This window comes from Acomys minous (assembly GCF_964271855.1).
Source record: "Acomys minous genome assembly, chromosome: 18".
Taxonomy (NCBI): domain Eukaryota; kingdom Metazoa; phylum Chordata; class Mammalia; order Rodentia; family Muridae; genus Acomys; species Acomys minous.
The window spans coordinates 22,715,361-22,742,834 of NC_140501.1; the positions used below are offsets into that span (position 1 = coordinate 22,715,361).

Below are 27,474 nucleotides of genomic sequence, written 5' to 3' on the forward strand. Positions count from 1 at the left end.
TCTGCACACCTTTGGCCCTTGCTGAGGGAATGTGAGGTCCCGTGATGTAGGAAAGCCCATGGACCAGTGTTTCATGCCTCAGTCAGCTGCCTCCTTTATCTTTATTAGGGTCATTCCCCACCGTGATCTCTGTCTATGTTGCCAACACAAAGATGTGACATTATGGTACATTCCAGACTTTCCAACTAGCCCATACCTAGAAGAAAGTCCCAGAGGAAAAGCACAGTGACTCATCTTAGTAGTGGTGACCTGCGGCTACCTTTTGCAAGAATTTCATGGAAGGTCTTCAAAGTTATCTCTTGGCCTTGGGCCACCTAATGAGATAGTCTTCATTGGAGCCATAAAAGACAGATGTAACCAGAATGATATTGATCAACCAGCAAGCAAGGTGACCCCAGGCACACGTGGGAGGTAGCAGCAGTTTAATTCTAGTGTCCCTCCTTGGAGGCTCCATAATTATACCCATTTCACAGGTGTTGCCTGTGGGATACCTCTAAGTCAGTACTGTAATGTTTCTGTAGTCACAACAATATCCTTGCTTCCTAATCAAAACTCATGTAGCCTTTGTAACCATCGGTCTAAAATGTATAACCATAGTCGAGTTAGATGTCACATCAACTAAAAAGTTCTGCAGTTCAAGTATATTCAATGACTGGCACAGATGGATGCAAATATTCTCATATAAAATGTCCAGACTTACCTTCCATTTTTTTTCTGTACCTTGTTTGTCCTATGACTAACATGAAACACATGTTGACATACATGAATTGCTTTAGTTCCTATAATATGTTAATATAAATGGCTTGTAAAGGTTTAATTGAAGATTGTGGCTCCCAACGGTGTGTTTCTCTCTCCAACTCCTCCCAAGGTGAGGTGTTTTGTAAACATTTTTCCTTCCCCAACTCTCCATTCCCTTCCTGTACCTTCCTCTTTACTCCCCTACTTTTCCCTCTGTCCTTCGTTTGCACTAAAACATGCCTTTGTTGCTAGAATCTCCACCTCTTCTGTAAGTTACACAAACACGTCTCATACATATCAAAAATGTACATATTCTGTTGGTTTGACTAGAAGGAAGTTCTGATATATGTTGTTCACCAGGTTTTTATATTTTCTTTAATTAGGAAATAATTCAAGCACACATAAGCAATATGGAATAATATCTCCGGCATTCATTTGCCAATAGCTCAGACTAACCATGTGCTAATGTCTTTCCATTTTCCACAAACCTCTTTTAAAGAGGAGACCTTTACAGACCTCATTAAACACCCTACTTTTATCCTATCTTCTTCCCTAGGGAGAAAGAATTTCTCCCATTCACATTCTTTGGTAGGCTCTAGTTTTGCTCTTAAGATTGTGTACATGTGTGTTTGATGGTGGGGCATATGCATGTGAGTGCAGGTGAGCAAGGTTGCTAGAACCACCTGATTCCCTGGCGTCAGGGAGTCATGGAGTAAGAGATAGTTGTGCTGGGTACTGAACTCTGATCCTCTCCTGAGCAGTACACAGTCATAACTGCTTGGTATACCCTTCATCCCCTGTATCTTTCACTTCTATCTCATATGTACTTACTCATAAACATAAATTAAAATTTGATGACATCAAATGCTGCGTGTTTTATTTTATCTATGCTTCTACCCAACTCTCTAATTTCTGGCACCAACTCTGTAGAGAACACGTAGAACCAGTTAGTTCATGTATGCCTTATTTCCATTATGTGAACACACCATAATTTACTGACTCATTTAGGATTAGGCAAACTTGAGTAGACAATCATACATTTATGCACTTCCAATTGTGTACTTTTACAAACAGCACTCTCAAGAAATATCCTCTCAAATACTTCCTTACACATAAGAGTTTCCCTCAAGGATGACTGCCTATGCATGCACTGGGTTGACTAAAATGTTTAAGGGAAATTTACAAGTCATATAAATGACTAAGAGTTAATATACACAACACGTAAGCTATTCCTAAGCATGTAAGAGAGAAGCAGGTGATCCAATAAAATTTATAAAGATTGTAGTCATCTGAATAAAGATAAATGTCAAGGAGCTGTTAAATATTAAAATTTTGTTCAACCCAGTAGTCATCTAAAGGAATTGAAATGATAACAAGCAAATCACTAAAGCAGACCACTATATTATACATATCAATGTGGCCAAACTTAAAAATCCCAAGGGCAGAGGTTGTAGGGCAAGGGTTATGGAACTCTTCTATGGAAGGATGATGAAGTGACTTTTCCTGAACCTTGGTAACTTCACACATAAAATAAAGGTGACCTGTGAGAATCCTTCAAGTCTCTATATTTCCATGATCTCTTCCTATTTGACCAGACATGGTTTTGCCAGAACTATGTGTTGAGATATGGAAAGAGACAAAGACGGATTGTTCATCTCATTCATTGAGTCAGGCTCTGCTAGGATGGGTATAACCTCTTTTGGTGTCCATGTGTGTGTGTTTCTTTCTCCTCAAATATTTATATATGACGAAGTAACTATCAAGTCATCGTCATCGAAGGATTTATGACTTATGGGAGAATGTTAATAGAAACTCCTGAAGAGACAATCACATCCACAGAAGTAAATGCTGCGGTGTGGAATTATAAGGGAGGGGGGTGTTGTAAGGCATGGTCACTGGCTTGACAAACAAAGGCTTCCTAAAGAAGCAGCCCTGTCTAAAGGAGACTTGTGGGCACCTGCCAGGTATAAGTATTAGCAATAATAAACAGAAGAAAGCTACAAGGAGAGTTTGAAAGACCTAAAAGATGCTCAGTACCTGAAACAGAAATGGCGAGAAGAAGAAACAGAGGGTAGAGGCAAAGAATCGCAGAACATACAGGCTTTGTAAGCAATACTCAAGAGTTTAGATGTTATCCTGAGAACAAGGAGAAACCATGAATGGCTTGGAGGAGAATAGAGAGTTGAATCACAGCCCAGAACATTCACTCTCCAAGACTGAAGGCATTAGGCAGGAGATTGAGCTGACTTGTGTGCCCGGCATCCAAAGCAGGTGCAGTGAAACCAGCAGATCCAGAGACATGGGAGAGAGACGCGATAGCTCTGCTTTGACTAGATGCCTAAGGGAAAAGTTGAAATCAGGCGTGCTTGTAGCTATACAGCTTAAACAATGTGGTAAAATGATGCGCCTCACACAGCTGGTCACAGGTCACCAAGCAGAGAGAAGTGTGAATCTCATGACTCTGCTGTGCAGTTTGAGTGCGAGGTACCTGAGAGGCGGATGAGCGCAGATGCAGTTAGATAAAGGACACTGAAACCCCAAGAGCAATATTGCCTCAAGATTTCGACTTGAGAATAACCACGGTAGAGCGGGGAGTTGAAACTGCAGGAGTAAACAAGTTTATCTAGCTAGAACATCTAGAGTGAAACTGAAGGGCAAAGGAAACTGAGAAGTTATCAGAGCGGGAGGAGAAAACAGAGTGCAGTTGTATGCACTCACACACATGCACACACATGCACGCCCTCATTGGGGGAGAGAGGCTACATGTATGTATAAACATAAACGCAGCAAGCAATGGGATTGATAGTCCTGCATGAAGTTTCTTCCCTTTAATATAGTTGCCTGCTTTTCTTTAAGTTTGATCTTAACACTGACGGCTTTTCAGGGAAGCCTCGTGATGGCTTATGGAATTAGCTTCTCCTAGTATAGGATGGCTATGTGGGTATACGATTATATGTGGGCACTGTGCTGGTCTCTGGAAAAAATTTGCCCATAATTTTGGCATTTATGAAACAGAAAGGTCACTTGTGGGTTCATTGTGCCTGTTCCTCACATCTGTAGCATCTTACCGCAGGAGGGAGGCACCAACCAACCCACTGTGTACTACCAAGCAAGACCGGGCAGGCGATGCCTTGTGAGAGTGAAGGAAAGCTGCCTTCTTAGCATCCTTGGAAACTTTGAAGACGTAGAATGCAACAGCACACGTAGGGATTTAGCAAAACGTAGGGCCATCCCTGCCCCAATTGTAGAAGAAGAAAAAAACAGTCAAGCAATTAGAAGTTGTGTTGGGGTCTGGCACAAGATCTATCAGGTTCTATTGCCTTGTGCAGTGCACTCTTCCAAAGACTGTGTGACTGTGCACTGTTAGCTCTGAATTCCTCCAAAGAAAAGGGGGCCTGACAGAATTATTGCCTGCTTCCACCTCCTCCCCAACTCTCATGTACTCTCAAACTGGTAGTGTTTATACTCTGATAGTTTAATCATCTGCTTACTAACCAAGCCCGTATGTCATTGTTCAATTAAAAATTAAGCATAAAAACAAAACAAAAAATCTCCTGGTGTCCCATGTCACCTTGCAAGCACAGGTTGCACAGATTTCAGAGATGGTGACTAGGGACAACCCTCTAGTAAGAGCGACCTGGTGAGGTCAACAGAAAGAGAACAAGAGCAAAGCAAGAAAAGTTGGTGGTGAAAATAGAGTTCCCAGGGACAAGGAAATATATATATAGTCCTCTGTCTCTTGTGACTATTTCAGAGAGTAAGAGGAAAAGGAGACGAGAACAGCACATATGTCCAAACATCAGCACTTGAAGGCTATGCTTTAAAAGATTCAGAGGAAGAAACTTGCAAGCACTGTATGCAGAAAACTTCAGCCATGTTTTCAAATCACCCCTGAGATGAGGTGCTGAAAGGTTCAGAGGCCAGGGATTTGTGCATAATCGGATCATTCACAAACACAGAAATGGCTGCCAGAGCAAAGTACAATGCTCACTTTTGAAATCACAGAAAAAGCTTTGTTTCCAGTAGGCTGGGCTGACTAACGCCGAGTTTCAACGGAGCATGGTTTTTGCTTTGGGTGTCATTATTTAGTTTGGCATCTACCGCCAAGGCAACCTTTTTCTTACTTCAGCTGTTGTTTTTCTTGTGCTGCTAACAACTCTGAAAGTCGAGGCAAGATCCTGATGCTGCATCTTCGAATGAGAGCTGGGCCCCTTGTTTGTCTTTGATTCTGATAAACCCAGTGAGGGAGCATGGGGTCTGCATTACTTGCCATGACTTGAAAAGCTGATAGTTGTCGGTCTTGTCTCTTCAGCAATCTGGAAAATCAAGTTTGGCTGGTTTGATCAAAGACCTTGGGAGTGAGTTGAGAACACTTGCATGCAATAACTATAGATACTGTATACATCTCGGCCAGCCAAAGGCCAAGAAGCTAATAGCTCTGGGAGAGAGAAAGGATTATGTATGTTGTGCTTGTGGAGTTAGCCATTTTAATATGACAGCTAAAGTTTGCACTGATTAGACAGTCAGACAAACAGATTACTTCAGATCTTAGAGACTTAAACCATGACAATGATTAAAAACAACAACAACAACAAAAAAAAACACCATGCTTCTATCTGTCTGCCCACTGGAATCCAGTGTGGAGCCAATGAATAAAGGTCACTCTTCTATTGATGGTTAGCACAGAGAGGGAGTAGTTTTAGAAAGTCATAGAGTGACGTTGCTTCTTCTTCTTCTTCTTTTTTTTTTCCTGGCATCTTTTTTTCATCCAAAATGTCTTGCTACAACACCTGTACAGACAAGATGATTTTCGTTGAGATTGATGTGGTAGGCCTGGCACACATTCTTTCTCAGACGTCCTTCTTTTGGGCAAGTCAGTCATGCAAGAAAAACTAGACTCTTTTGCCAAGACGAGATTCTCTTGGTCAGAACACTGTTCGTTTCAACATGAGGAATTAGAAAAACCAAACCTGAGAAAGATCGATCAGGTCATTTGTACCTGATCTTATGAAATAACCATCTAACTGGGTCTCACAAGCTAATTTGAAGTCCTGTGACTTTTTTTTTTTTAATTGATCTTGCTCAAAAGGCAGATGACTTTTATCTTGGGGTGGGGCAGTTAACTCAGTTGATAAACTGCTTGATATGCAAGCCCGAGGACCTGAGTTCAGATTCTTAGCATCCAGGTTAAAAACAAACAAACAAACAAACAAAAACCGCTTATGGCAGCACCTGCCATCCCAGCAATAGGGAGGCGGAGAGAAGATGAGTTCCAGGTTCAGAGAGAGACTGCCTCAGAACAAGGTACAGCTGTAGAGGAAGATGAGAGACGACGGCGACTTCCGGCCTCCATGCGCATGCGTACCCACTTGCCCACTCATTAGCTTAGATGCGTGCATACAGCTCACAGAGAGAACCCAGTCTTCCTTAACACAGCTGCCCGCTGATCGCCTGTACCTTGAGCTAGTTAGTACTTTTTAGAACACAATATTAAATCACGCCCTAGAAGGTGAACCATTTCTTGCCTGAATGTGTGAAAAAAAATATTGTGTCTAACTGCAAGGAAGATTGTGAAGTCTTAAAATGGACACTCGCTTGAATTACTACTTAAAATTTCTGTGAAACAAATTATAAGAGGAACTTCACACACACACACACACACACACACACACACACACACACACACACACACACACACGAGACAGAAAGGGGGGGAGAGGGCGTCACAGTGACCTGGCATTAAGTTAAATTACAGGTACTGTGGCGACATCTGTAAACGAAGCTGCCAGTACATGTCACCGAATGCTGTGTGTGGTGCCCGATAACGGGCAACACGTTATTCAAGTTTTGTACTAATTAAAAACTACGTCGTTGCTAAGAATCAGTGTATTAAAAACATACGTTCTTATTAAGCACGCTCCCGAGAGAGTTAGAAAGATGAGAGGCAGCTTCGGGTTTCAGGGGACTATTATTAGGTTCTCTAAGGATTTTCTTAATCACTTGCGTTTTTTAAGGGACGCTTAGAGTAAACAAGGTCAGGTTGTGTTCTCAAAGGCCGTCGTGGGTCTTTCTTCTTTCCGTGTTGGTTTTTCTCCCCATTCCACCAAATGTCACTTCTCGGAATCGGGACCTGAACCAAAGTTAAACATCATAAAGAAATTGGCTCAATATAAACGAACTTTTATGGACTGAAAAGCATTTTTTTTTTACAGTGTAATCTACATTTTTGTAAGGCCTTGTGGAAAATCCCTGATGATTGAATGGCACTTAAAGACTTAAGGTCATGCATTTGCCACCAAGCTTCAAAACTCCTAGGGGACAAAGGGGAAGGAAAGTGTGTCTTTCTCCCCCCTGCTGTCCCTAGAACAAAAGATCGCTTTTAGGGACCTTGTGATTCTGGGCCTCACTTACTGTTTTGGCTTTTCTGTCCATACCACCCAGCAACAAACAGTGACAGACCCCACCAGCCGGCTCTCTCAGACTCTGTCCTTGCCATTATATCCAATGTCTTGCCACGCCCCCAGTTTTCTAAATCCTCACTGAGTTTTGCCCCATGACGCAGATTTTTCTTTCCTTTTTCTTAAGATTTCTTTTCTTTCTTATGTGTCTGTAGAGGACGAGTACATACAGGGATGCAGTTTTCAGAGGGTTCCAGAAGAGGGCGTCAGAGTTCGCAAAGCTGGGGTTTCAGGCAGTCTTGAGCCCGCTGTGTAGGGGGTCCTGGCAAGCAACTCAAGGCCCCTACAAGAATTGGAAGTGCTCTTCGCCAAAACGCCATCTCCCAAGCCCAGGTTTTTCTTTTTAGCACATCATGTTTACTCCTTTGGTTTTGGTTGATTAGTTGGTTGGTTTTCTGGTGGTGGTGGTGGTGGTGGTGGTTTGGTTTGTTTGGGTTTTTGTTTTTAGTTGCTGTTGTTGTTTTTGTTTTGTTTTGTTTTGTTTTGTTTTTGTTTCGGGGGCAGGGCGGTTGTCCTGGACTAGCTAGCTTTGTAGACCAGGCTGTCCTCAAACTCAACAGCAAAACACCTGCCTCTGCCTCCCTGAGTACTGGGCATGCGCCACTCTGCCCGGCTTTATTTTCATTTCTCGCGCCTCATTTTTCTGAACAATATCTTTTTCGAACATTCTGAGGCCATTTTCCTTCCCTCGGCCTGAAAGAGCTGAGACACAAAAAGCCCTTGTTAGTGTCCCAACAGTTGTACCGTCCCGACCCTCAGCCTCAGAGTAACGCCTTCCCTGTTTCTAGCGCATGAATATGGGACCGAAAGAGCACTCGGTGCCAAGCTTTGTCGTTTGCATCTCGGTGACTTTTTCTGAGTGACTGAAAGTTATAGTTGACTTGCTACAAATGCAAGTTAAGATGTTGGAAAATTCTTGTTCATGTGCAGGGGGTAGGGATTTGAGAGCCCTAGGTGAGATCGGTTCTTCTGATCCTCTCTTCTTACTAATTCTGTCCTACACTGCATTGTCTTGGAGTTTGGCGGGGGGGGGGGGGGGGCTGCTTAACCACCCACCCCACTCTCCCTTCCTTAGCCAGAGGATCCCAACGCTTCCCACCCATCTTCTGTTCTGCAGAACCCAAATTTGAAAAAAAAAAAAAAGTCAACCAAACTTAAACTGTCACAACTGTCACACTGGAGACAGCAAATGACAGTAGCAACGTTCTAACTTCCTTTTTCCTTTAGCAGAAAAAAAAAATCCTTCTTAAACAGCTTGCTTAGTATAAGTGGCAGCAAATATTTCTCTGCTTTCTCTTAAGATTATAACTAAGTCCTGGGGCTTGACAGTTTTGTTGTTGTTGTCTTTTCAGGGACCAACTGTCGGTTTCTGCTTCATTGTTTACAGATTAAAGGATGGCCTATGCTAAGCTACACTAACTGACTCCTCTAACTGGGTTTCTTCCCTCATGAATTGGCTTTCAGTTGGAAGCCATTTGTTCATTTTCACATAAGCAACCTCCCTCTGTGAACATCTCTAGCCAGGACAACTTTTCACCTCGCACACGTACCAGTTAAACGTGCGACTTTCTGACACACTAGGCATGATGGCCCTGGGGGTTGTTTTCAATCTTTCGTGCCATGTAGATTCATTTCTAATCATCCTGTACTAAGATTCCATGCTGGCTGCAAATGTGCTTCCTGATAGGGGCTTGTTCACGTAGCATGTGGGGGCTCTCTGCTAAATCCCTAGAAGTGATGAAAAACTGCCATTGGGTCGGTTGGTAAAGTGGTCGCCTTAAAAGCGCTATGACCTCAGTTCAATCTTCAGAGCCCAAGTTAACAGAACCCTGGGGGTAGAAACATGTGTTTGTAATCTCACCACATGAAGACAGGCAAGTCCATGGGCTCAGCTGCCAGCCTGCTTGGCAATAATTAGCCAGTCTCGGGTCCTCTGGCCTCCAGACACACATGTACCACATATGTCAGTGTACACCCAGGCACATATGTGTGTGTGCATGTGTATACACACACAAACCCATGCATGCACATGCACACACACACACACACAGTATGCTTTACTAAAGTATTGCAATGAGATGTATTCCACCATGTTGTGACTTAGCCCCTTGTTTGTTCTCGGCCTATGTAAGTTCTACTCAACACACACTCTGTGAAGCCTTCATGACGCCTCTGGGGGAAACACAAGGCACATACTTAACCTTTATCCCCTGTCTCAGGCAGACCTGTGCCGGGCTTAAATATTCTTATCCCCACTCTCCCGTCAGTTCACGGGAACAATATTATTGCATGTGATCTTATGTACTATGGAAAAATTTAATCCATTCAAAAGGCTATGACTGATAACTACTTCCAAGAATCAAGTTCTCCGTTGCTCAGTAGACTGAATTGAACTGAATAAGTGGTTATTGAATGAAAAAAAAAACTTTTATCTACATAATTATAGCTAAGCTGATACAGGTGGGTACTCTGCAACTCTTATTGTTTCCAAGTCTCAACTTGCTGTTGAATCATTGGTAGCTTTCCCCACAGACTCTTTTACATTAGTAGGATTTAATAGTGGAAGAACATGGTCCAGCTACTTTCCTTACTGTCAACATCGTCCCTCCGCTTGGGAATATATTCAGCATTGTTCTTCCTTTGCATGTAGAATAATTTCAGTTTTAGGATGAGTTGTTTCCTTTTGCCTCTTGTTGCTTTTAAGTTAAAAAAAAATCATGGTCTTGTTCTCACACAAGGTAGAAAAAATTGTATTGTAAACGAGTGCATCCATCATACATTGCATTAATTGCCTCACCTAAAATAAAATTCTCATGATCTCTAATTATACACTGAAAAGTACAGTATTAATGATTCTATGTACATAAATTTTGAATGGCTTAAACTTTTCTGCAATGCCTAAAACCATGCTAATTGTAATGTTGCTGTGAAGACATAGCTGATAGAAAATAAATGAAATAAATATTAAGGAAATTTTACTTATCTTGGTTTATTTCCTTGATAGAAGTGGAAGAAATTGGGCTTTCTCATTTCTGTTTGTTTGTTTTCTTTTTCTTTTTTTTAAATAAATTGGCGACACTCGAACCAATGGGCCAGTTTCCATCACTAACTCTCTGCATCAGCTCTGGTCTAAATTCTTTGTTGTTCCCAAGTCACTTACATAACGCATGGTTCTTACAATTAATCCCAACTTCCCTTAGATCAGCCCTATGCCAGTGAGATGTTGATATTCATCTTTACAGTTGATTGTACAGGAGTTGTTTTTTAAGATGCAATGCAAAACTCATACATGACTAATTCCAAACAGAAATGAAACTTAGAAATTAATAAGCAAGTCTTCCTAAACTGCATTCTGATTAAAATATGGACTTTAGATTGGAAATTCTCTGTTTCAAAAACTTTAAGAGCCTTCATTGAATTATGGTCCACCAAAAAACCTCATTGATTTTCATCTTTTTTTTTTTCTTTTGAAACAAGAGCTTGCTATATATAGCTCAGGCTGACTTCAGACTTGAGATCCTCTTGCCTTGGCCTCTCAAGAGCCAAGAGTCTAGGGGTTGCCATCACATCCAGCATAGTTGACAGGATCTGTGATTTAATTTGTTTTTAGATATTTGGTTATTTGGTTTGTTTTCTTGGTTACTGATATAAGTAAGATTCTCATTAGAAGAAATATTTTGGGATGCTGGTGAGGCAGCTTGGTGGGTAAAATGCTTGGCTGCCATACAAGTCTGAGTTCAGTGCACAGAACTAATAGTGGTAAAAGGACAGAACTGACTCCACAAAGCTGTCCTCTGACCACCATATTTGTGTCGTGGTAACAAATTGAAGTTCTCTGTCTGTCTGTCTGTCTGTTTGTCTGTCTGTCCTACTGTTTGTTGAGGCAGGGTTTCGCTGTGTAGCCCTGGAAACTCAGAGATCTGCTTGCTTCACATCCCAAGTGCTGAGATTAAAAGTGTGTGCCACAATCATCTGGCTATTTGTGGTTATTTAAACCATCTTCTATTAAACACAGGAAAATGTTTCTGTTTTCTGGAGCAATCTATCAAATTTGAAAAGCTCATGGGTTTTGGTAATAGGAAAGGTTTCTCATGTCTTAGAAAATGTTGTTTCAGTCACACTTAATACCCATAATACCTTCCAGTAGATCAAGAGCAACTATTAACAGAAATCTCAAAATAGTATCTGCTGTTATTATTTTATTGCTGTCACTCCTAATACATAAATGTGGGGTTTCATAGCTCTGAATGAGAACAGGTTTGACCTTTGAGGCACTAGGATGCTATGACCTATTCTACTCATAGCAATATTTATTGACAGAAGAATAAGACAGGCAAAGTCCTTGACCTCTGAGAAATGATTATAATCATATAAAATTAAGATCATTAGCTGAGGTACAGAAAAGGCATTTGCCCATTAGAATGCAAAAATGCACCCACCCACAAAAACTTCCATCCAAAATTTACCCTACCTACAAGATGTGTTGGGATAAAGAAAGAATAAAGATTGAGGGAATGTCCAACTAATGCCCGGCCACACTGTGCTACAGAGCCAACTCCTGACACTATTAACGACACTCTGCTATGTTTACAGATGGGAGCCTAGCATAGCTATCCTCTGAGAGGCTCCACCCCAAAATGGATCAAAACAGATGCTGAGACTCACAGCCAAACATTGGGTGGAGCACAGAGAGCCTTGTGGAAGAGTGGGAGGAAGGATAGAAGGACCTAGAGGGAGGAGCTCCACAAGAAAACCAACATAGCCAGCTAACCTGCACCCAGGTGGGCTTGTGGAGACAGAAACACAAACCAAGGACCATGTGTGGACTGGACCAAGGCCCCCTACACATTTGTACCAGATGGGGCAGCTTGGTCTTCATATTGGTCCCCTAGTAAGGGGACCAGGGGCTGTCTTTGACAAGGACTAGCTTGCATGCTTTTTTGATTACTTCCCTCTGTCGGGGCTGCCCTCCCAGGCCACAATGGTAAAGAATGCTCAGTCCTGATTCTGCTTGACCTGCTGGGATGGGGAGGGGGCTCCCTTTTTCTGAGGGGTAGGGAGGAATAGATGTAGGGAAGACAGAGGGAGGGTGAAATTGGGAGGAGAGGACGGAGGGGAGCTACGATTGGGATGTAAAGTGAATAAGTATATTAATTAAAAAAAGTATGAAAGCTTTTGTGTATTGCTCCTTTTTGTTGCACAAACAAACAAAAGGACAACTGGGTAGCAGTGGAAAGAACCTGCTGAGGGGCAGTAATAAGAGCATGAATTGAATGTGGGGAATATGAACAGAGCCTGAGAATAGCAGCCTGAGGTGGGGAGTGGGGGGAGAATGAAGCTGTCTTTGCACATGGTGAAACTAAGTCTGCAACCATTCTCTGTCCTCACCTCTGAGCTCGATGCCAGGGTTTGTGGTAAGAGCCTGGGCACAGGAGTTGAACAATGAGAACCTTCCATTGAAGAGATTAATGTTTGTAAACCATAGAGTACATTGAAAATGCAAGGTGAAGCCAGGTAAATGTCTGTGATCCCAGCACTGGGGAGACGGGAGCAGGAGGATTAGGAGTTCAAGGGTACCTTTGGCTACATAGAGAGTTTGAGACCTGCCTACAAATGCAAATTGTTACAATTTTATTAGCAACATTATTAAAAATCATATGAACGCTTTCTCCTGTTTAAGACATTGCAGGGAATTCTCCTTGCATTTATAAATAAATGAAATCTAAACTTTTCATGATCTATTCACAGTTTCCAGATCTGTCTTCTGTCTAGCTCCAGGTGCATCTGAAGGAGAGATAAACCTATTTTTGTTATGATCCCAAGTGTGGGATGGGGAATGGCCTTGTGAGAGAACAGGTGATGTTAATCCACTAGAAGACAAACCACCTCATGTGGGAGCTTGATTGTTACCAGCTGAAAAGATCCGTGAGGAGGAGGAGATATATAAATGAACCCAAAACTGGAGGTGGGGCTTTGGGGACTTGGGATGGTTTTGGCTGTTCATCGCTCCACTTTGAGACGCTCCTAGAGAGAACCACTCAAGGGAAGGCTTCGGGGCTCCGGGCTCCAGCTGAGGTTCTGGGTTCTGGTTACTCCAGGTTCTAGCAGAAGAAATCCTGCTGACTATGCCAGGAGAATCATTCCTCAGAACTGATATCCTTATGGTTTTGTTATTGTATTCTTTAATCCTCTTCTCCTATTGTTTCGGTTAGTTGGGTTATAAGTGATGTACACTCGGTTAATAAGTTCATAATAAAATATATTTGTTAAGAAAATTGAGCCTACATCCATCTGTTGCTCTGGTCCTGGTGAGCACTGGCCTTGCTCCACATACACCTGCAGTCCTACATTCTCTAGGACCATTCCATCATTCCACCTCTTCTCTGCCTCACCTTCACCCTCTTCTCTCTTCTCCTCCCTAGCTCATTAAAAGGTTTTTGAATTTCATCTTGAACATGTCAAAAGGGACTCATTCACCTCACCCTCTCCCCTGTCACAGCAGGACCCCACTGTTCCCCCAGACACATCATATGGGGTTTCCCTGCCAGCATCTGCCCTCATCTGAAATTATGTTTCTTATTGATTTGTCTCTAGCTCACAGATTGACTGCGGCATCAATATTTCTCTCTACCGCATCACTCTCATCCCATGGAGCTACAGAACAAGAGCATCTTGACCCTATGTGTGTCTCCAGCAGCTGTTGCCCTCACTGCAAAGGGCTTTGAGGCAGTTTCCTTTCTTTCCAGCTCCGTCTTCTGATTTGCCATTCTCTTTTGAACTTACTCCACTCAGGCCTGGGTTAGCTTTGTCTCACCGTGAAAAAACACCCAAAGCAAACAACTTAAAAGAAGAAAATAGTTGATTTTGGTAGATGGTTACAGAAGCTTGGTCCATGATCAGTTGGCCCTACTGTTTTTAGGAAAGCAACAAGGCAGAGAAGATTGTAGTCTGATCAAGGCTGCTCTCCAGGAATGCTAGGAAATAGAAAGAAACTGAGAGAAGACCTGGGTTCCAAGAACACACTCCCAATGACCTAACTTCCTTTCACTAGATCTGACCTCCTGAAGTTACACCACCTCCGAACCAGTGGGAGAACGCAGTCCTCAGGGTATGACGTTTAGGGGACACTTGAAATCTCTGTCCCTACTTTATGAAAGTGCTTTAATCAGTGTTGTCAATGAGCACTTTACCAACTCCAATAGATAACTCTGAGCTGCCATTTGCCTTTGAAGTACCATTTGACAAACCCGACCATCTCACTCTCCTTAGGATGTTTATTATTTCTCTTGGTTCCTCGGACTTGATTTCCTCCTGGTCCTCTCATAACCTCATAGGCTGATTTCAGCTCCTTGGTTAGATCATTGCTATTTTAAAGATGAAGAGGCCAAGTTCAGTCTATATGTCTCTCCTAATCTGCACTTATCAAGTCACCTTATTTAGTCCTATAGCTTTAATATCACCTATGTGCTAATAAACTCTCAGTTATTTTCAGCTCAAAGATAAATCTACTCTACTTGAATGTTTCAAGGCAATTCAAACTACATAACAAACTACCCAAAATGTAATGGCTTACAATAACAATTGTCTTATTATAGGCTGCAAATTTGAATAAACTAGATGGTCCACCAAGGGATGCTCACGGATAGTTAATTGATGATGTATAGAGCATTTTAGAGAGCCAATATGGCTGCTTTCCTTTAAACATTGAAAGACATGGTTACATAATATGCGTAGCCCACTGGTGGTAAAAAAAAAAAAAAAAAAAAAGAAAAATTAAGAAACTTCATGACTATCTAGACTAGTTTGGCCTGTAAGGTTGTCTATGGAAGATTATCTCCATTATGTTAACTGATGTAAAAAGACTCAGCCCACCAAGCTGAAGATCTTGGACTATGTAAGGATAAAGAGTAAGCTGAACAATAAGAAGTGTGCATTCATCGATTTCTGTTTGCTCTTGACTGTACATGTGATGTGACTAGCTGTTTCAACTTCCTATAGCTTTGACTTACCTCCGATGATGGCTTAAACTCTGACATTGTGAGCTATAATAAGCCTTTTGCTCTTTACGTTGTTGTTGTTGTTGATCGTGGGGTTTTTTTGGGGGGGGGCATGTTTCAGAGTATTTTATCACAGCACCAGAAAGACAATCAAAGACCCTTGCTCAATAATCACTAAAATTTTCAAGAACTCAATATGATGGACATTCTTTATGTAGCTGTATGGCTGTGATTCCTGGGTCATGTTCTGTAGAATCACGGAGGAGGCACAAACTCTTAGCCCCATTTCAGAATGATCCAATCCTGATTGAAGATTTGATGAGCTATTAGTTTTATTAACACACTAGCTTTTCAGTAAGAGTCCCTAAAATAAACTAGGTGGTAGCCTGAAAACTGCCCAAGGATAATATTTTAAGAAAGAAGGTATGCCGTTCTCACACTCATTTATTTGCTTCTTGTGAATCAAACAAATAATGAATACTTTTGATATTTCAAAATATTACTTACTGATTTATTTTATTAAAACATATACAGTAAATGCCTGCTATGAATGAAGAATAGAACTGTTCTCCTTTATGATAATAAACTAGGATGCACTGGTAATATAGTCCTAACGTTTTTTGGAGTTTGTTTTTTGTTGTTGTTTGTTTGGTTGGTTTTTCAAGACAGGGTTTCTCTGTGTAACCTTGGTTGTCCTAGAACTCACTCCGTAGGCCAGGCTGGCCTTAAACTCAAAGATCTGCTTGCCTCTGCCTTCCAAGTGCTGTGACTAAAGCTGTATGCCACCACCACCTGGCTTAGTCCTGAAGATCTTGGGTTCAGTAAGTACCAAGTAGGTGAAACTAATTACAAAAATTCTTCCAATTTTATTTACAATTGGACTCAGACATTTTGTAGATTTATATTCTGCATCATATGTATACTTCTAAAATTAGGAAATAATATTTGAGTTATTGCATATTGTTAGAATGCAGAAGGCTCCTCCCCAAACTCATTTTTTTTCTTTGTATGGTACGAGTCAATGATTCAAAAGAACCTGCTAGAGTGTTTTCCAAACAATTTCTAGGCCATTTCCATTTCAGTTGGTTTCACTCAAAACATTAATTCAACCTTGGAAGCCATATATCGTCAATGAAAGAGCGACAACATAGAAGGAACCTGGGTCCTTGAGTGGTCACATGGAGGAAAGATGTATGCCAGTTTCTCTAGTAATGAGATGAAACTTCTCTATGACTGTATCACTGTGTATTGTGGTATTTGTTACAACATCAGTCTTTACCTTAATATTATAAATATTTCGTTCTTCCTCAAAATCCTTGATAAATCAGTGATTGGCCAAGGGAAACATAGAAGTTCCATATAGTCAAGGCTTTGTACATATAAACACTCTTTCTGAGAGGTATTATGCCTCTCCTATATGCATGAAGACGCTGGCCACTTAAGGTATCAACCACTTTCACACACACAACCACAATGTTAGAGCAGTAATATCCACTGTGACCAAGTTTGGGAAACCATGAGGAAACAGCCTGACAGCCAACCCAACAGAGCCAACAACCACCCTTCCTGCAGTATCCTGCCTCTGTAGCCACTAAGTGCTGTGCATCTGTGCTAGATGTCAGATCACTTCTCATGCATTTTTCTTTCTTTTTTCTAGAAGATAATCCAGGCGTTGTCCCCCACAAGAGTTGTTTGTATCTCTGGAGGTTTTGTGTGGGGGGGGGGAGGGGGTAGTGATTACTTATATAGTTAATAGTGTGGTGGCCCGCCCACTCTGAAACATATAATTAAATGTACTAAAGATTTTAGGAGACAGTTAGCTTTTTTTTTTTTAACTATTTTATATTATGTTATATAAGAAGCATGAGGTACTGAGGCAACAAGTGAGAGACTTGTCCTAAGCCACAGGACAAGCAGAATTAGCCCTGGAACTCAAGGGTTCCTAAAGTAATCTTCTCTCTGATAATGAACAGGGTCTGAGTTTGTATGTGCAAATATCTCCCTAAACATCAACTGTCACAGAAATGCAAGCCCAGAAGTGACCTCTCCATCTTCTCATCCGAGGAGTTTTAGGAAAGAAAAAGATGCAGTCTGGGTCCTTACTGCCATTTGAGGCCACGGGACCCTTCCAAACTGCTAGGAGTGGACTTAGGGCCTCTGGCAGAAGTGAAGTGATGGCAAGTTTCCTGAGCTGCAATTTATGCCCCAAACCAATATAAGTTCTGCCTTCCTTTTTGTTGGTCTTTCTTAAACATCCCAGAGTTACTCTTCCTGTTCATTCCTAGTAAGGGTTTCTTTGTCTCCTGGTCTCCTGACGCCTTGCCTTTCTGAAATGTCGCATGGGACAGTATTTATTTTGGCTCGCCAACAGTTTCCTTTCACAGTGACCTGGCCAACATTTTGTTCAGTTGGTCAATTTGCTAACTGGGAATGTTTGAAGATAAAATGTTTACATATTGGATGTATTGCCTGTTTATGTGCTGCCATGTCATGTTCTCATTGGGTGACTTAAGTTTGTTATTATCTGGGTCAGTTCTTTAACCCTCCTAAATGTGCTTTCTGGCCAGTCCTGCTGGTTGTTGACTGACACCAAAATGTTCTAAGACACTGTGTCCTTTGATCTTTTGTTTCTTCTTAATCTTTTCATTCCACCTGATCAGGGAATACCTGTTTTTTCTACAGCCTCATGGGATAGTTTATCACTGAAAGCAAGCCTTCTCTTTAGCCCCAATTACCTTGAATTTGTCAATGCTCTGCTAATGTGTTTCAAAACCTTGTGGTGGGATGCATGTTTCTGCCCACCATCACAACGTGTATTCCAGTTGCCTTGCCTTTGTCTACCCCACAGGACTAGACATGAGGCTGGATGCTTTTTGTGATCCTAAAGCTAAAGACTGACTCTTTCTAGAATTTCCTTCATATTTCTTTTATTGGTTTTTTTCCCCCAACTTGGAGATCACTTCATTTTTTTTTTATTCCTCCAAAGCCAATGAATGTCACAATTCAAACTAACATGGCTTTATTTATTTATATACTTTGTGTGGATTTGTACACATGCATGTGCTCACTGAACCTAGGCTTGCTGAGTTAGGAAGCTCCAGGGTTCAGCCAAAGATCTGTTTCTAAAAGTAAGGTGGTAAGTGATAGAAAAAGATATCTAGATATCAACCCTTGTCCTTTATATGTAATCTCATACAGACCCATGCATACACACAAATCCAATCCAAGTGTGTGCACACACACACACACACACACACACAGAGAGAGAGAGAGAGAGAGAGAGAGAGAGAGAGAGAGAGAGAGAGAGAGAGGTGAGCAAGAATATAAGACATGGAAAGGTTCCTTTCAGCACACAGTAATCTATTAAATCACTTGGAAATTGGCCAAAAGACTGAACTGATCATGTCTTGTAATTATCATTATCAGATTGCTACTGGGTCTTCATCTATTTACTCATTCATCCCAGACTGAGCTCAGTCTCTCCCTTGCTACTGTGGTGGCCTTTTAATTCATAATCTCTTTCTTCACCCTGAGTCTTGCATAAAGCTTCCCTCAGTCTCCTTGCCTTTAGACTGCACCCTTCAACTCAAACCTCCACTGAACCCCCATAGACCCCTTTCCAAATTAAATCTCTAAAATTAATCTCTCCCATCTGACCACCCCCCCCCATGGTTTCCTCATCCTCCAGAATACAGTTTAAGCCCTGGAGGCTGTCCCAGCCAGCCCTTTGACATTGGTCTCTTGCTTTTCTCTCCAGCCTCATTGCTTTCCACACACATTTGCCTGCTCATGCCCACATTTGAAAAGCTTAGGAGAGTCTCAAGTCATCGCATGCTAGTGCCTTCTATGATGACATCATATGACTTGCAGTCAAAGATGCAAATACAAATGCTGGTCTTTCTGTGTTGGCAAACAAGTCTCCATATGCATTGCCACTGGTTTCATCTCTCATTACCTGAGTTTGATATGATCCAAGAACCCTTCCCCTCCTACAAATCTTTTCCTTAGAGAAGAAAGATCCCCTAACTCACAAGCAAGGTGGTGATTGTTTAATCTCCAAGCTCCTGGGGGATTTGCCCATCTCTGCAGTACCAAGAACGAATCCCTACTGCTTCCCAGACATCAAGGCACAAAACTCTGGTGCAGAGACAGAAAAACGTCACAGCACAAAAGGGCATTCAGAGCACTTGGAAACAAGTGTGCTTGTGTGAGAGGCGGGCGCGCTAGGTACAGAAAGTTCAGCCCTCCTTTCCGAAGAGTGATCCTAGTTTTCACGTGACAAAAACAAATGATTGTTCTTCATTTGCTGGCTGAAAATAAAGTGGCAGTTTGAAGAGGAAACAAAGTGTACCGGAGTCAAAGAATTGGCATCTGGAAGGAGAGCCCATTCTCCCTTCGCTCGCCGCCCATTGTCCAAACATACAACAGCACAGCCAGCCTTGGCTTTCTCACTTTCCCAGATCATATATCTTTACCATGAGTTGCGATTCTGACTGAATCACAGGAACCCATCAGTTCACTTAATCCTTGGCTGCTTTAGCTAGCTCACCATGTGCTGCAGGAAAGCCAGGACTCTGCTCTCAGCTCAGCGCCATGCTGAGCCTTTGCCTAGAACCCATGCGCCTCTGTTCTCATGACACAGGAATGCAGACAAGCAGTAAAATGATCCTGGACAGCTCCCCGCATCTTTAGCAAAGGAAGTGGGGTGGTGGGGAGAGTTGGTAAAGAGCTTCCACTTTGCAGAGACTCACAGCCAGACATTTAAGGTAGAGCGCAGGGAGTCTTATGGAAGAATTGGGGAATAGAAGGACCTAGAGGGGACAGGAGTTCCACAAGGAGAGCAATGGAGCCAACAAATCTGAACAGGGAAGGGGGGGTGGATTTGGGGGGGGAGGTCCACAGAGACTGATGTGCCAACCAAGGGCCATGCATGGCCAGAACCTACATCTTCCTGCTCAGATGTAGTAAGTAAGCACCTCATTCTCCTTGTGGGTCCCATAATACGGGGAGTATGAACTATCTCTGACATGGACTCTGGTGCCTGCTCTTTGATCACTTCCCCTGGCAAGGATGCCTTAACAGGCCCCAGAGGATAGGATCCAGGTGGTCCAGATGAGACTTGATAGGCTAGAGTCAGATGATAGGGGAGGAGGGCTTCCTGCTTTCTGAGGACTAGAGGATGGGAGGAGAGGGGGATGAGGGAAGGAAGGTGGGACCGGAAGGAGATGAGGGAGGGGGCTACAATCGGGATGTAATTAAATTTTAATTTAAAAAATTTTTAAAGGAGCTTGCACTTTCAGTTACCTTCTGTAAGATCTCTCATACCTCAAGAGTGCTCAAAATCAGTTTTGTTTTGTTTTTTTTGTTGTTGTGGTGGTGGTGGTGCTGGTGGTGGTGGTGGGTTTTTTTTTTTTTAATTTATTTTATTTTATTTATTTTATTTTATTTTTATTTATTTATTTTTATTTATTTTATTTTTATTTTTTATTTTTTTTTTGGTAAGCAATGTATTACCGCTGTCATGGTGCAGCTGTGGACACTGAATCCAGAAGGGTTTCACTCAAGTGACAGAATTAGGATAGAAAATAACATTCCAGGGACAAGCTCTTTTCCTCCCATGTCAGCTGCTTCTCAGAAAAGAGGCATGGGGCTCTTGTGACAATGCCAACTTTCAGGAAACAAGACATCCAAATACGGAAACTGATTGTCTTTGACTCTGATGCCGTCTTTGTGCAGTGCATGGTGAAATAGATTGTTCAGAGAATAGACTCCACTTCTTATAACTTCCATTTCTGTTCCCCTACTGAATATTAGTCCAATGGTCATGTCTCTCTATGTGCAAGTTTTTTTGTGTTTGTTTGTTTGTTTGTTTGTTTTAAGAAAAGGTGTTTTAACTCAATGAACAGCACCAGGGTGAGGAGATACAGTAATAGGTGACAGGACAACACAGAAGCCATACCATCCCCAAGTCACACTGTTCTGTAAACTCAGATGATGGCCTTTCCTCCGGTATTGCTTTATGATGACAAGTGACATACAAAACCATCATTACCCTTGTATTATTGACCGATATCACATGCTCAGACAATCCAGTGACATCCAACAGAACTCAACTATTGCAAAAGTTTTTTGCTTAAGTATTTCATCCCAAACAGTCTTTTGCGAGCATCATTTAGCAAGACATGTACTGTGTAAGCCACAGCAATGGGAAATAGAAAACATAACAGATATACACATTGGGTTATCCCTCCCAAATCAGGCATTCTGCTATCTCAACTACACTTACCATAATAAAAATCAAACACACACACACACACACACACACACACACACACACACACACACACACACACATATTTTGGAACATAGTAACAATGTTTTGACTGGTTTGTGGGTCTTCTCTTGAAACTAGAAGTGTAGCTATAGTATATGCCTCTGCTTGATGTGTTCCAGTGACTACCTATTGCAACCATGACAATAAATTGCTTTGCCTCACTTTGAATCTTCATGTAAATGTTTTCTCTGCCATCCAGGCTTGCCTGAAACAATCCCTTCTCAGAGACATTTCTTGGTGACTTTCTTAGACAAAGACTACAATACTTTCCTCCTATACTTCTTAGCAGTGTTATTAAGGTGTTAAATGTGTTTAAATATATGTTATTTATCCCCATCATTATAAGGTCAAGCTTTTGAATACAGGCTTTTGGGTTTTTTTGTTTTTTACTTGGTTTATCACCATTACCAATGCCTTGCTCAGAACAGTGCTCTGTGACCTTGGTGAATGAGCCAAACAGAGGACATTTTGAAATTGTCACATGAAAAGTTAATAAGAACAGAAAGAATCACTCAAGATGGAGTCAGTCAGCAGTCAACATTTTAGGATGGAGCGGGAAGAGGTTCACAAATCCCCCATCCCTGAGGAGTTACTGACAGTTGATGGCTTCTGGGGAAGGCAGACTAGATTTTCTTTAAGGGTGTGGCCTCTAGTAAGTCAGCCTCACACCACTGAGTGGCTCCATACCAGGAATATATGGACAGCACAAATCAGAGTCCATGGGTTACTAAAACAAACAAACAAAAAAGGGGGGGACATGAAGTTGGGTGTCAGGGAGTTAGGCTTGGATCGTAGAACTTAATAGGAGGACTAGGGTGCCAGGACTTTGTATGGCCTCAGTGACCGATCTGATTGGGGTTTTCAGGGAAGGAATACATTGCAGACTCACACACAGATGGAAGAGTTGGAATTGGGTAGACTGGGCTCCCTGGTGGAGAATCCATAGCATCCTTGGAAGTTCAGCAAGTTTGTTTAAAAAAAAAAAAATACTAGGCAGGAGGCAGGGTTTCCCAAACACATAAGCAGTGAGGCAAGGTTAGCAAGTCTCAGTAGGAGCGATCTCTGTACAGACAGTCCCCAGACATTCATGGGGAGAAAGCTAGAGTGGATAATTTGTGCATACACTGTCAACATTTGCACTTAGGCCAGAGGAAGGCCTTGTCATTCCTCTGAGCCTCACTCAGGAAAGGCTTTCCATTTCCATGGGTCTGAGGCGTTAAGGTCCTTGATATGGCCACACCCATGTTAAACAACATATTATTCACTCAGGACTTCACACACTGCCTACAGTGGAGGGTGAATATGATCAAAATACTTTGCATGGAATTCTCAAAGCAATAATAAAACAGTAGAGGAAAAAAAACTAGAAAGCACCAGTATCGTTTATGTCACAACTTTTTTTTTAACATTCCATGATTTTTATGTCACTTTTTTATCCTCTATTTTCATATTGTGACTTTAATAAGAAAAAAAAATGCAGTTGCTGTTACTTAAGTGACAGCCCTGTCACTGGAAACAGAGAGAAAGGTAAGACAATGTTTTCAGTGCATCTAACCAAACATTAACATAATTATTACTATTTGCCCAAACAATTTTTCTTTTTGAATTTCATAGTAGATAGATGTTTCTATATGCTTGCAAAAGAAGTATACAGGAGGAAAGATTTGAATAGCAGAATTGGTTTTTAGAGCATCAAACTAAAATCTAAGTCTTCTTCAAAGGAGAATGGTTAGAGAAGCAGTGGAGGATTGATACAGCTTGGTGGTAGGTTGCTTATCCAATGTACATGAGATCTTGGGATTGAGCCCCCAATACCAAAGCATAGGAAAGAAGAAAAAAGAATTATCCATACCATCAATTACAGCAAAGACATTAAAAGGAGCAGCCCAGTTCCAAGATGTATTTCTGCAAAGACAAAAAAGAGTAATAAGAACAAAGAGGCTGGTGGTTCAATTATTCACATACGATTATTCTGTTTACTAAAAATGAAACAGGTACCTATGTGTGTTTGCATGTTTGTTCATATGTCTGCAGCAAAAGAGCTAGGAGGCTCCTCATTGAATTGCTAATACTGATTACTTCTGACAGGATGAGATGATGGAAGTGGAGAGGGTAGGAAGTGGAACTTTGATATGTTAAATACTGTGATATTGGCTGAATCTGAACTTTGATTATCATAACTCAGGAATGAAGCTGCTTCTAATAATAAAGGACAGTTATCTCACTTGGTTAAAAATTAGCCATGTGACATGTTGAGTTTCTCTTAGCATAGTCAGAAAAATTCCAAAATGCATTTCTATGCAGTAGTTTTTACCTATAAAGAAATGAATGTTGAATAACTGGAGAAGTGGACTATAAAATATATCAAATGTTCGGTGAAGTGCTAGAATTTGAGCTGGACATCAAATTAATGTTAATATGCATGTCAGGTTCAATTCTTTTTTATTAGAAGCACTACCTGTGAGACTGGAGAGGTAGCCTAGTGGTTAAGACCACTGGCTGCTCTTCCAGAAGACGCGGGTTCAATTCCCAGCACCCACATGACAGCTCATAATTGTCTGTGATTCCTGCTCTAGGGGACCCAACACCCTCAGACAAACATATATATTCAGGCAAAATACCAATGCATTTGAAATAAAATTTTTTAAAAAATAATAATGTTTAAAATGAAGCACTACATGTGTGCAAGTGTGAGGGAAAATAGCACTGAAGCTTTTCGATATTATATTCATAAAGTTTCATTTTACAGTGAAAGAAATTGAGTCAAGGACTCAAAGATAGACTTGTTATAAAATGTTGGTATTAGCCATAACATTTCTGCTTGAGGGACAATGCCCAAAAGTCACTGATACTTGCACTTGGGAATCATTAAGAGAAACAAAGGTGACTAGAATAGAAGCACTGTCATCGGGTACAGTAAGTTTGCTAGTCTTCAAGCTACTGAAGGACAATGGGCAAGTAGCACCTATGTAGAGAGAGGGGGCTAATTAAACATGCATGTAGGGCTTAGGGATTCATCTGAAATCTCCGAACAGCACACAATTTACAATGTATGAGTTGTACCTCTGGAGTTTTCTCTTAATATTTTCAAACTTGGCCTGGTGGCAGGTACCCGAAATCACAGAAAGTTAAACCAAAGATAAGGGAGTGTTTGTTGTATTTCTATGTCACCACAATCAATTGCAGAACATTGTGTGTCAATGAGAAAGAAACCTTGGTGCCATCTAACATTCATTGTCCTTCTCGCTCCAATGGTAAACTTTGCAAACAAAAGCAAAGTAGTGACTATGGAAAGTAAGATGGGAGGATGAGCGAGAGAAGCTAAGGAAGCGTGAGCAATTGGCAGGAAGAGAAAGGAAAACACAAGCAAATTCCTACGAGCTTGGGGAGAGTATGAATCAGTGACACGCCCACTCTGCATCTCTATTTGAGCAGATCTCCCTGCAAACCAATATAGGTGCGCTCCCCAAACTGCGAGAATCACCTCTTACAAGGCAGGAAATGGTGGATATCACTTCAAGAAGAGTATATCCCAACCTATGTAAGCATAACTTATCAGAAAATTAAAAAGGAAGGAAGGAAGAAAGTAGCCTGCCAGACTACTGCCATGCTCTGTTGATTAAAGCCAGAGACTGTTTCACTATTTTGGCACTGAGATTTCAGCTTCCAGCTAAGATTCTTTTACTCCATCCCAAAAGGGGTCTCCAGTCCTGAGGTGTTGATCAGATTTCCCCATTATGTTTCATGGCATTGTCAAGAGTAATGCTGCGTGTAGCTCAAGCTTTTAAAGGCAGGGAGATTTCTTATGTTTATACAACTCTCTCCTTCATCTGATCCAGTAACTCAGGAAAGATCAGTCCAGGACAAAGGGTCACAGAAAACTGTTCCGGCGTCTTCGCCTTCCAACCTCACAGGCTGAGGGAGCACAGTGAAGTTAATGTCAGCCCTCCCAAGTTGAAAGATAGTACTCAAGTGTTGCCAGCTGCGATCGCGCGTCCTTCATCTAAACGTTTGCACCTTTCAAGACAACAGAAGTTTAACTGGAGAGATAAGACAAGGAAAAACACTGAGCAGTAACTTTTCCACAGGCCTGATTTTCCCAGAGGCGAAAGCCAAGATGATGGTACTTTCTCAGCTTTTGCGATAATTGCTACTGGATGGAGAGAGAGAGAGAGAGAGAGAGACAGAGACAGAGACACAGACACAGACACAGAGAGAGACAGAGAGACAGAGAGATAGAGAGACAGAGACAGAGAGAAAGAGAGAGAGACAGAAACAGAGAGACAGAGAGAGAGACAGAGAGAAAGAAAGAGACGTTTGTATAGCTGGAAAAACCTTTACAACATGGTTGAAAGGCATGGAGGTAGCAATTGTTTGGGAGAGTTCCCTCAAGGACTATGTTGCTAGGCAGCTGATAAATACAAATAAACAAGATTGACTATAGGAGAACCGAGTCTGAACATGACTTTTGGGACAAGGAAATCAATAAAATGCCAGTCAGTGAGGTAAGAAGAATAAGCTGAAACATGCGGAGTTTACTTGCGTTCTTTTTTTTTTTTTAAGAAGTGATTACACAAAGACAGGTACAGTGAGAACTCACTGGCATAGAAAATGGGAGATCAGGAAGATGAGGGGAAGTTTGTTTTAAAGGTGAGGTTAAAAGAAAAGGGCTGAGCCAGCCTGTGAGCCAACTGACCACGTATTTGTTCCGCTGTAGTTTGTTCTGTGGGATAGCCTTGGGCCTTTGGTTACATGGATCGGCTGTTTGTAGAAAAACTGCACTTTGGGGACTGGATCAGATTCCTCGTGGCTTTGTATAAGACTCCAGGACAATAGTTTTGCAGACAACACTTGCTTGGGTGGCTACATTCTTCCTGCAAGATCCATGGCAGTATCCAATGATGCGGCCTTGGACAGCTCACCAGTGTCTGAGAGAGAGAGACCAATGCGCTTCCTAGGCAGCTTGGTCCTTAAGACATACCTTGGACATCTCTCAACAACCTCCTACTCAGATGTGAACTAAGTGCTTCATCCTAACCTAGGATAAATTCACTACTACCTACTCCAGTATCAGACAAAACGTCTGAATGAACAACTGCTGTTCTTGCCTGCCTAAAACGATGCCCTTATACTTTTTTTTCTTTCTCAAGGCCCACTCCTTCATGAATCCTCTTTGCTCACATTAGCCCTAGAGGATTCTTTCTGCCCTGATATCTATTCTCTGTGGTTTGAGTGACAGCCTGGCCTTGTATGGTTCATTTTATGGCTATGTGCCTTATCGCTCCAATCTGACTATAAACTCCTTAAGGTCAGGGACTGAGACACATTCACTCAAGTTTTTATGTCCCCAGGGCTTAACAAAATGTTCAATAGATGTTTGTTACTAGTTTTATATGGATGAAAAAAGGACAGACACTATATCAAAGAAATGGCAGTTGCTAAAACAAATGTAAAGCAATGGCTGACACTGTTCCAACTTCAACAGTCCTCTTTCCTTTACTCAGGTGTTCAGAGGGCCAAGGCAACACAGATATGTGATACTCCACAAGTGGCTTCCAGTATCAAGGTAAGGACTTCCATTGCATCCAAGTGGAAGAGAGGGAAAAGCCAAATTCCAGTAGCAGTTATTTTTCCTTCGATATGCGAAGAAGTTGTACACATCACTATTGAGGACATTGTTTTCTCTAAGATCTACCTGCAAGGGAATCTGAAAGCTATAGTCAAATAGGCACCCGATCACATCTCAGCTATGGCTCTGTTACCAGGGCAAAGGGAGGGAAAGTGGCTTTAGTGGGCAAGAGGCATCTTCACCACAGACATTCTGTACACGTTCTTTACCTGCATCACTAGTCAACTTTTCAACTAATAAGAATGTATGTTCCATGCTGTGCTAGGACCAGCCTTCTTGTATGATGTTGGCACAATCTGGAAACACCTTGTAATCTCA

The 27,474-nt window shown here is 41.7% G+C and overlaps 1 long non-coding RNA gene across 1 annotated transcript in view; it reads right to left on the minus strand.

Moving 5' to 3' along the window:
* The window catches only part of LOC311589326, a 33,610-nt gene that overhangs the window by 2,368 nt on the left and 3,768 nt on the right, over positions 1 to 27,474 (minus strand). The window contains exons 2-3 of the long non-coding RNA XR_014776501.1: positions 23,380 to 23,432; positions 4,863 to 5,054 (exon numbers count right to left, since the gene is read on the minus strand). This is a non-coding gene — a long non-coding RNA (uncharacterized lncRNA). The remainder of the gene's footprint in view (positions 1 to 4,862; positions 5,055 to 23,379; positions 23,433 to 27,474) is intronic.